Genomic DNA, 11,718 nt, shown 5'->3' on the forward strand with positions numbered 1-11,718 from the left:
AAAAAAGTGAGATATTAACAGCAAAAGGGAATTTCACTTTGGATTAGACAGTCAGTGTATGAGAGACAACAAAATGATGAGAGTGAGAAAGGATAGGATGGGAGAATTCCCACAGTGCACATAAACCCAGGGAGCTTAGGATCTACTGAAGACTCCATTCAGTGTAAATTAGTTTTTTTTTCCTGCTAGATTTTGAATATAACTTGGTCTTCCAAGAAGAGAAGCTGGGACTGGAAGCCAGAGGTAGTAGGGGGAAAGGGAAGAACAGATACCTTGGACATGGAGGTGGAGGAAGCACTGTGACTGGTTGATCAAGGAGAGTGGGAACAAGGATTTGGGGCATGAACAGAGGCAGATTAAGCTTTTGTGGGTCCCTGGCCCAGAGCAAGTGGGGGTTCCTCTCCACCTCTTCTGTGCTCCTGCTGGGGAAATGGGGTCGGGTACAGGGGCTTACCCTGCTCTGCCTGACACTCCTACTGGGGAGCGGGATTGGGGGGTTCCCCCGCTTCCCTTCAGGAGCACCGGGTGGGTGGGCAGAGCAGGGCAAGCACTGCATCTCCACCCCAGTCCTAGCCAGAAGCACCGGGCAGGTGGGCAGAGTGTGCCGAGACCCCGCACCGCGACTCCAGTCCCCGCCAGGAGTGCAGGGTGGGTGGAGATGGGCAAGCCCCTGCGCCCCAACCCCTCTCCCCAGTTGGAGCACAGGCGGGCAGGCAAGGGCACCCATTTTTCTGTGTTTGGGTGCAGGGGCAATCATTTTTCTGGGGGCTGCCAATTGGCCAGGGCCCCTGGGCATGGGCCCCATTAGCTAATCTGCCACTGGGCATGAGAAGTGGGTCTGATTGGGGAAGGAGACTGGAACTGGGTGTGGAGTGAAGGGGAGAGACTGAGAGCATGTCTACACTATGATATTAGGTCGATTTTATATTAGTCGATCTTTAATAACCAATTTTATACAGTGGATTGTGTGTGTCTCCACTAAGTGCATTAGGTCGGAAGGGTGCATGGCTATCATCGTGGCTATTTCATCATCACTATTACTGTCCTGGTCAGGTGGTCAATAATAGATCCCTAATGTTATATTTTTATTCGAGCATGAAATTTCTATCTATAGAGATTCTATGGAACATGTAGATTCACTTAAAATTTTTACTTCATTTGAAGCTACATTTTCTTTCACATATAGTGCCACTCTTCCGCCACCCTGCACAATGTGTTCTGTCCTTCCGATATATTTTGTACCCCGGAATGATTGTGTCCCATTGATTGCTCTCAGTCCACCAGGTTTTTGTGATGCCTATTATATCAATATCTTTCTTTATCACAAGGCACTCTAGTTCACTCATCTTATTATTTAGACTTTAGACAGCAGTAAGGAACAGTTCAACTATAGGCTGAGCAAGTGCAGAATGGTGGTAGAATGTGCCTTTGGACATTTAAAGGGGCGCTGGCACAGTTTGCCAAGTAGGTTATACTTCAGCAAAATCAATATTCCCATTGTCATTGCTGCTTGCTGTGTGCTCCACAATATCTGTGAAAGTAAGGGAGAGACATTTATGGTGGGGTGGGAGGTTGAGGCAGATTGTCTGGTGGCCAGTTTTGAACAGCCAGGTACCAGGGCAATTAGAAGAGCACACCAAGGCGCGCTGCGCATCAGAGAGGCTTTGAAAAACAGTTTCATTACTGACCAGGCTACAGTGTGACAGTTGTGTGTGTCAGTCCTTGATGCAAACCCGCTCCCTCTGGTGAATGTACTTCCCTGTAAGCCAGTCCCCCCACTCCCTTTGACCGCAGCTGGCACAAGAAATAAAGTCCCTATTGTTCTGAATCCATTCATTCTTTATGTATTTAAAACACTTGAGATCACTGGCAATGCTGACTAGTAAATGGAAGCCCGGGTCTACAAAGGGTTTGATAACAGGGTAGGGTGGGGTGGGGGAGGAGGGAAGGACAAGGCCACATTGCTTATTGTAGCCATACTACAAATCCGTGATGGAATTTGTGTTTTTGAGTTTGCTTTTCTTTAAAACCTATGAAATTATACACACAAAAACTATGTTAAAAGATTATTAAAACTGGAAAGTCAAGCACTCAAAAGTTAGGAAATGCCAGAATTAGGACACAGCTGTGATTCATCCCAAGAGCAGGACCATCCTGTGTACTGAATAAGGCATGGGTAATGTGCAAAAAATTAGCATGTATCAGCAGGGTAGCTGCATTAGTTAGCATGTGATCATTTAATTAAATTAGCATGTGATCATTTAATCATGGGTAATGTGCAAAAAATTAGCATGTATCAGAGGGGTAGCCGTGTTAGTTAGCATGTGATCATTTAATTAAACACTGCATCATAATGTGTATGCAGAAGGGGGCCAAATTAAGGCAACCTTTCGAATGCTTGACTTTGCAACTTTAATAATTTTCTTTTAACATAGCGCTTTTATATGTAATTATTAAACAGAATATAGTTAGTGGTCTTCAGTTACAGTATTTGTTACCCAGACAACAAAAACAGCATTTAAACAGACCCATAAACAGAATACAGGCTACCATCAGGTTCACTTCTCTAATTTAATAGGATGGTTTTAGTTACAGAATGTACCACAGAATGTAACACAGAATACTGCACAATGTTAAACAGTTACTCTGTTACTAGGACAAAATCAGCACCTGTAGCTTTATGGGAGTAGCTTTCTGCAGCCGGGGTTAGAAAGTTCAGTACGTGTGACATAGTTATGTGAAAATGCAAACTTACCTATTTAAGTCTAAATTTCCACTCTCTTTGCCTTTACTAACCATAGATAGGTGTCTGCCTACAAAAATGCAGAAGCAACCAACTTTTCCTTATTTTGGCTCATGACATGACAATAATGATTTCCCCTGTAGGCAATGCAGCTTTTCCCCATCCTCCTCCCCATGGCACTAAATCATAACACCCATAAGCCCAATTTAAAAATCTAGACATGCCAATAAAATAATATCCATGATACAGCTGATGCACCTGGCAGCCATCTCGGATTAATTGCAACCACACAGTTAAACTCTGTTTTATGTTTGTTTGTTCAGATGTCTTGATGCTGGTGGAGCCATTGTCTATAATTGTTTTTATGCCTGAATATTTCTACATTCCACAAATCCTACTTAGCTAGTGGGTCTGGCCCATAGACTTTGCTGATTTACAGCTGCTGAGAATCAGGCCCATTGGTTTATTTTAGCTGCGCCAATGTCTATCATATAGATTATGCCCCTTTAGTAGTCTCAAGGTGCCTCAGATGCAACTCATGCCATAAAGATATGTATGAACATAATCCCTCACCCACATGTAATCTTTTCTTTTTGTATGCGATTCATTGTTTCTTGAAGGCAAAATGCATGCAGAGCTCTTAGAATATCACCTACAAATATCTGGCACTGGTGACTGGATTTAAAACAATTATCAGGAAAGGGGGCACTACTTATGAAGTCATTGTGCAGTATAAATAATTCCTGGGAAAAACCTGATAATGTAATAACGTAATAATGTAGAAAACACGTTATTCATTGGCATTGATCCTAGCTTATATCTGGAAACTTTCCAATAGATGGAAACTAAGTGGAATGGTAGAATGTACAGGATGGATGGAGGAATACATATTAAAACTGTAATTCTTCAACATCTTGATTTCCAAGTAGAAATCCCCCTTTTTTCTCCCTCCACAATTTTTTTTAAGTCCTCTGAGCAGACAATTATAGCTGCACCTAAAATATACATGTCCCAGTGTGGGCTATTGCTCTACAAAGGAAGATGAGAAAGGGACCATTATACAGGTCAGATATCTGGGGGGAGGGAGAGAAGGTGTACAATAGAGTAACAGAATAGATCCCAGAGATAACACTGAATGAACCTTACAAGCGGGCAAGTTTGAACATACAGGGTAAAACAGGAACCAAGCTGGATGTCAAATTTAGGTATCTAAATAGGGATTTAGGAGCCCAAGTGGCCCGATTTTCCAGTGGCCACACAGCAGTATTGGTGGAACAACAATCACATCAGGACATGAACACTAATCATGAGGTGTGCATGATAATAATAATAATAATAACAGGGTGTGCATACAATCAGCCTGGGAAACAAGCTGTTACACAGATATTGGAGGGGAAAGGGGAGAACAGGGAAGGAGACTGTTACAGTGGCACTTGTCTGCTATAGCTATTGAATCATATCACCGTATTAATTACAAGGACTTCTCAGATGTCCCATTCCCCCCTATACCTCCCACAGTATCTGGTGGCTCCAGTTTCAGTTCATCAGCTGGGCTGTATGGCTTGCTCTGGAGTTGAGAATTCCTTGCTGATATGTAGAATTCCCATTATTGGAGATTTTTAAGAACAGGCTGCACAAATCCTTTTCAGGGATGGTCTATCTTTACTTGGTCATGCTTCAATGCAGGGGGCTGGACTTGATTACTTCTTGAGGTTCCTTCCAGCCCTACATTTGTAAGATTCTAGGAATGCAGCGACCCAGTCTTAGAGTAGCAGAATTGCATAGATCCTCCTTGGGCAAAGTGGAGGCCCAGAGTCCGCCACTAAAGGTACACTCCCGGGAAAACTTCTGAAGGGTTGGAGGAATAGCAGGCCTGGCAATATCTTGATACAGTGACAGAACATTTCCCCATAAATGCGACAGAAAACTTCAGGTTTATTCTTTTAACGTGCCAAATTTAAAGAGACATTGGGCATATAGGTACCCTGCATGTATACTGCAAACGGTACTTTGATGGTTTATATACGGTGCCTTGTGAGGGAGCATGTGAGGGACACAACATAGGCCAGAACCAGTCTGCCCTGATTTCAGCCCACCAGTCCTACAAATAATGAAGGCACATTTTCAAGCAATGAGTGGTTGCCTAAGAAGCCAGCTGCTGCTCTCACTGGAGCTAATAAATTCTACTTGTGGGTCCTCCAAGGGGTTCAGAATTCCTCTTCAGGTTGTCTGGGGTGAGGGAAAGCCATTGCTCTTGCTGACTGACTGAGCTGATCAGAGCTCACGGACCATATCCTTCAAGAGATATTTGAAAGGAATATATATTAAGTGGTCTGTTTGCTCTCCAAAGGAAGAGAGCAGTAACTAGTCCAAAAGGCGCTTGTGACTGAGAAGACAGAGCAGTGAGCCTCAAAAGAAGAGAGTTACTCTGCTTATACTAATTTGAACTTGAGGACTGTTCAGACTGTACACTCTGCAGCTCATGACTTGGTTGATTTGGAATTGTCACATGAGCCACCACAAACACTAAATAAACCAGAAAGCACCAAGAAACACTGTTTACTAAACTCTGATATTTGGGGACTGTCTGTTCAGTTGCACTTCCACAGGATTAATGACATCGGCAACATCTCAAAGAACCTATGTTAGCTTATGTATTTGTATAGTACCAGGCACAATGGGGCTCTGATCCTGAATGGGGTCTTTGAGTGCTACTGCAGTACAAACAGTAATGAAAACCTGAGACACTTAAGAAGCCCAAGTTACTTTGAATCTTAAGGATGTGGTTTTCAAAAGTTTTATTTTCCTCATGAAAGGCTGACCTCATTTGCTTTTTATTTTCTACTACTCGCTTATTCATCCTTTAAATAAATGTACAATATGTAATTGTAATGGCACTTGTCAATATAAAAAGCAGCCTCCGCATAGTTGTCCAATAAAACATGATAAAGACAAGTGGGGTTCGGGGGAAGAAAAGCATTAGGAATTCCTTACTTAAACTGCATTTTGGCATATGTGCGGCTATCACATAATAAGTCATCTGATTACCATTAAACCCGCCAAACAGTTGTGCACAAAAGGAGGAAAATTCTTATTCTTATCAGGTAGTGCTACCCAAAATAATGTCATCAGGAGCTATACTATTATCTTCACTTAAAAGAGAGCTCACTGTGTCCTAATAATGCTAATAAGATCTGGCATAATCTTGAAAAAAATATTACAAAACAATCTTAGGATCTTAAATAAGTTTTAGTTTTCCAGGAATCATGTCAGAGCCTGGAATCTTAATGACAAGGATTCAGTGTCAATGATTTGCTACTGCAATTTTGAGTGGATTTGCTAATATAAGAGGAGAAAAATCTTTATTTACAAATTGTATGTTACTCTTCCTACTCTATATAATAGTCATGCTATAATACCCAAACCCGTGGCAGTATTAGAGTCAGTATGACTCTTCCAGATGAGCCAGACGATGATATAATTGGGGAAGATTTTAGAATACTTTTAAAAAACAGTCCGTAAAGGTGGGGGGTAAAAGTGGTAATGGAATTAAACAAACAGGAAATGATCTCAATTTATTCCTCCCCTTCCAAAGATTCTGTGATACTTTGTATACTTATAATGGTTGGTTTTATAAGCTTTTTTCTTTTACTTCATTATGTACAAAAGCATTAGCTCTCACCAGTTAAGGCTCTTTGTCCCAGAGCAAACGTTTCTGATGATAGCAGGTCCAATTTTTGTATCTTTAGAGACTGTAGGGGGTTGAAACTCAGCAGCTAGAATTATTTCTGGTGTCACTTCTGAAGTGGGCCCTGTTTGTTTACGATTACGTCTCTGACGTAACTGGAGTGGCTCCAAAGCAGTAATGGCCATGGAACGCGTAGCCTGCTCATTGCACCACTAATCCCTGACAGCGCTGTGTTAAAATCACCGTCTTGGTGTTCTGCCCTTTGGTTTGGTTTTTTTAAAAAGGAAGGATAATCAAGGAAGGGAGAGCAAATAAGTCTTTTTCATGCACAAAAATGCAATCTGAAGGTTATAGTTCTAAGGATTTAAAGGATTTAAACTGGAGAAACCTGTGGAGGGCTGAACTAGCCATCTGCCCCCCAACCACCAAAAAATAATGGAAAATACGTAATTGGTAATGTCATCAATAAAGCTAAGCAACAGCAGCAGATAAAAGAGGCCAATTCCATTGCCCAAGTGCGCCTTTATGCTGCTATGATGGGGGAGAAGGGGCCATGAAAGCAGCTGAAGAATATCTTTAATATCTGGGTTTCCCCAGGTGCCAGAGAGCTAGCTCTGCTATATGCCTTGTAGCCCTGATGGCAGAGACATAGGGTTTGGCCAGAGTGCTGCTGAACTCGTTATTCTTTAATATTGTGACTGACCCTGGGGGTTGTTGCAGGTGTGTGTAAATTAGCACTTCCTTGAGTGTGCTCTAACTTGTGCTAGGAGTCAGATAGGCCATGTAATGTCCCTCGTTTATGGGGAGGCAGAAAGATGGCACAAAACCCACAATAGTCCCATCCTTCCCTTCCCTCTGTTCCTGTGCTGTGCGGTACTGAGTTTAGATCATCATGGCCAAAAAAGTTTAGCCATCCACTTCTTTGAAATTGCTTCCAAACTCTCTAAGTATGAGAACAAGCAACAGCGTCATGATATTGGAGAGAGAGAGCTGCCAGTTACACTTACTAGGAAGAAGATGACATTGCACCTGGATGTGGCCAGCTGGAGGAAACCTCAAACCAGAAACAGCAGGCAGTGTTCAAATTTGGATTAATACAATAGCATTCAGCTAAACAGGGGTATTCCTGAAATGTTCTCTCTTACTATGTGACTTTCTTTCTGATCTTTGTCTTTCATTATTCACCTGTTGGAACTTGGAGTCTGTTTTGTGTTTTCTGGACAGCATCGCTACGTTTATTTTGAATGCAGGGATTTTACAAGTTGAACACTTTTGGGGTGCAAAGTACAGAAAATAGATGCTCAGTTCTGGTTACCCAGGATTACGATGGCACATTCAATGTGCAGAATGGGTGCAGCAGCCACCCTGAAAATTCCGGTTACAAGATCTCCAGGCTGGCTGCCTGGGGCTTTCATCAGTTTGTGTCTCAGCTGCTCATTGAGAGGGTAATAAATCAGGGCATAACTTAAATGTTACACGTGGACTGTACAGATGTTCCCAGGCCATAATTGCCACTGCCAGGTTTCTGACAGGCAATAATTCAGGGCAAAGGAACACAAGATGTCACTGACATGGTGTGCCAGCCTCTCCCAAAGAGCACCCAGAGCATTCAGGGAGATTGAATGAGACAAACACATTGAGCTGAAAATACCAGAGCCCAAAAAACCCTTTTAGCTGCAAATGTTTTAAGGAATTCTGGTCATAGTTATAATCATTTGTATGAGACACTATTAAAATTGTATGTTGCAAGCTTAGTCTTTTTTTTCCTGTTTGCCAATTAATTGTGATCAGACATTGTCTTTTATAAACCTATTGATCAGCCATCATTATTGAGGAAAAAAATTTATGCAAATTTCAGCCGGTGGGTTGCTAGAATAATCCACACACCTCCTAGGTGTGGTGTTCTGTCCCATCTAGTGGCACCAAGCCCACTAGAAGAGAGAAATAAAAAAAAAAACAGTCTGCTCTATACCCTTAGCTAAGAGCCAGCTGACTCAAGGCTCATGTACTAAACTCCAGAGATCCCAGGTTCAATCCCACCAGATGACAACAGGGGTCTGTTGGAGTTACACTAGCCCATTTCACATTAATTGTTCAAGGTGTGTGATTGTACAGCTACATCACATGGTGTTTTTTCTGCTGAGCGATGACTGATACTTTTTTAATGTAGAAGAGTAATGAAATAGCAAATACCCATCTCAAATGGAGAGAAGCAGTATTTGCACGTGAACACATTTACTCATATGAGAGGAAATTATACCCTGCAGAGAGGAGCAGCACAAAGCTTCTCTACAACGTACATCCTGGAAAGAGGACTTATGCAGACTTAATGGAGAGAAGGGAAGGATGGGACTATGGTGGGTTTTGTGCCATCTTTCTGCCTCCCCATAAACGAGGGACATTACATGGCCTATCTGACTCCTAGCACAAGTTAGAACACACTCAAGGAAGCGCTAATTTATACACACCTGGAACAACCCCCAGGGTCAGTCAAAATATTAAAGAATAACTGGAGTTCAGCAGCACTCTGGCCAAACCCTATGTCTCTGCCATCAGGGCTACAAGGCACATAGGAGAGCTAGCTCTCTGGCACCTGGGGAAACCCAGATATTAAAGATATTCTTCAGCTGCCTTCATGGTCCCTTCTCCCCCATCATAGCAGCATAAAGGCGCACTTGGGCAATGGAGAATTGGCCTCTTTTATCTGCTGCTCTTGCTTAGATTTATTGATGACATTACCAACTGCGTATTTTCCATTATTTTTGGTGGTTGTGGGTGGATGACTAGCTCAGCCCTCCACAGGTTTCTCCAGTTTGGGTGATTTTTTCCCCTCCTTTAAATCCTTAGAATTGTAACCTTCAGATTGCATTTTTGTGCTCTTCCTTCCTTGATTATCCTTCCTTTAAAAAACCAAACCAAACCGAAGGGCAGAACACCAAGACGGCGATTTTAACACAGCACTACCGGGGATTAGTGGTGCAATGAACAGGCTATGCGTTCCGTGGCCATTACTGCTTTGAAGCCACTCCAGTTAGCCTATCAGAGACATAATCGTAAACAAACAATGGGGCCACTTCAGAAGTGACACCAGAAATAATAACCCATAAAGAACAGCAGTTCCCCGACAGCCATGAGAACAAAAGCCTGTCCACATGAATGCTTCTGAATACCAAACAAGTGATTGCAAAATTGCTTGAATTGAACAGCTGTTCAGAATTCCAATGAATGGGCCAAATTCTCAGCTGTTGTAAATTGGCCTACTTCCACTGACACCATAGGAACCGTATAAATTTATACCAGCTCAGGATCTAGCCTAATTTTTCTGAACACGGTTTTGCAATATTTCACTAGCTCTATAAACTTTATCCCCAAATACTTTACAATAGAAACGGCAGAGGGAGAAAGAACGGTAGGCAGAGTGAAGCTACGTGTTGGATTTTAACAAAAGATGGAAAGTTAAGGAAAAGAAAAGGTACAATGAGGTTGTTCCAAATAAGAGAAGCTCCCTCCCCGCCCCAGCCAGCCAAAAGGGTGAGATCTTGTGACAAGACACAGAGGAGGCTGGACCTAGTTGCCTTCTATGGTGTACAAATATACTGAGTGAGTTGATGGAAGTTTGTTAAAACAAGAGGCCTCATTTACATGATTGTGGTCCCCACTGCTGAGGCATTGACAGTCACAGGGAATAAACAGAAAAGTGTGCTGAGCCACAGACTAAATTCAGTCAGCTGAAAGGAACTGGATAGCTGACCATGTTTTCTTTGAAACTCCTGCTGCCAAGTTGTGCAGCCTTTTTTATAAGAGATCAACAAGAGCCACTCCTAACGCCAGAAACCAACCAATCCCCCTTCATTTTCTCCCACTGTTAATGATGCACAGAGCACCATAAACTATGGTGTGCCAGGATATGGATTTGGCCCAGGATAAGCACTCCAGTCTGTATCTTCATTGGGTCCCTGGAGAGGAATTCCTATTGAGTGAATGGTCTTATTTTCCATGGTATTTGGGCTGAGGGAAAGCAGCAGCAGCACTTGTGAGTGATCCTATGCATGGGCCTTGCTATTCTGGGAACTCCCAAAAATCTCAGGGAGGAGGAATAGAGATAGACACAAAAATAGGTGGTTCAGGAGGGGAGCATGTACAAAGTGGATTCATTTCCATTTAAACTATTTATTTCTTTGTTATACGCTCTCTAGCTGTGCCAGGAAGCATATGGCTCTGACTCAGTACCTAAATATTTATATTTGCATAACTAGAATCCAAATAAATACAGCCAACAGGAAGGGGAATTTTAATAAAAAAAGAATAAGAAGTTCTCTTGTGCCAAGTGACTGTTCCACAGTGCAGATCCCAATCCTTTTACGCTGTTTTCCCCACTTCATTATTGGACGTGGTTGTCAGGCTAAAAGGCCCCTTGCCAAAGGAGACAATATACTGTCCAGATAGCTGACCCTGAACTAATTATTGAGGCCAGAGTATGAAATAGGCAGTGAACATCCCTGACTGGGGTGGAGAATGTTACACTTCCGTAACAGATGAGTTGATTTCAGCACACTGGACAGCTGGGATGAATTTGGTCCAATTAAAAAAAATAATTATAAAATCAGACTTAAGTGTCTCGTAGACTTTGAACTGGCTCTCTACACAGGCATGAATTTTGCCCTATGAGAATTTAAAAAGTATTGTGACAGCATAATATCAGTGAGAGATATTTCTAAAATATTTTTTAAAATTCATTATACCTGGTTATTGATCTTTACACTGATATATTAGTACTGTAAATATCTATTTACAGTGACACCGTTCTCCACTTTGCAGTGATTGTGGGACTTTAGGTACCTACAATATCATTATAGTTATATAGTTAAAATATGAGATACCGGAGTAGTAATATTAAAGTTAGGCATTATAACAATTCAGTACAGTTGTCTTTTAAAAAATCATTGAGAAGTTCCCCCAGAGGTGGATTTACAGTGAAACACAGGGTGCCCTGGCATGGAGCCTCCCAGTGACAGGTGGCCCCAGGCCCGGGCAGCTGCGGGGGCAGAAACACGGTCCTGCTGGCTCCTGGGGCTCCTGTTGCAGGCTCTGCCCCCACTGGCAGTCAAACTCCCTGCTCCTCCTCAGAGTGTGTTGTGTACTTGGAGGAGGAGGTGGAGAAGAGGCAGAGATGGGGGCAGGGTCTTGGGGAAGGGGGTGGAATCGTGGGAGGGCGGAGCCCCTGCACTCCCCCTACACATATCCCCCAAGCCCTCTGCCGTGAACTGCTCAGGGCAAGGGGCTGGGA

This window comes from Gopherus evgoodei, chromosome 8, assembly GCF_007399415.2.
Source record: "Gopherus evgoodei ecotype Sinaloan lineage chromosome 8, rGopEvg1_v1.p, whole genome shotgun sequence".
NCBI classification, from domain to species: domain Eukaryota; kingdom Metazoa; phylum Chordata; order Testudines; family Testudinidae; genus Gopherus; species Gopherus evgoodei.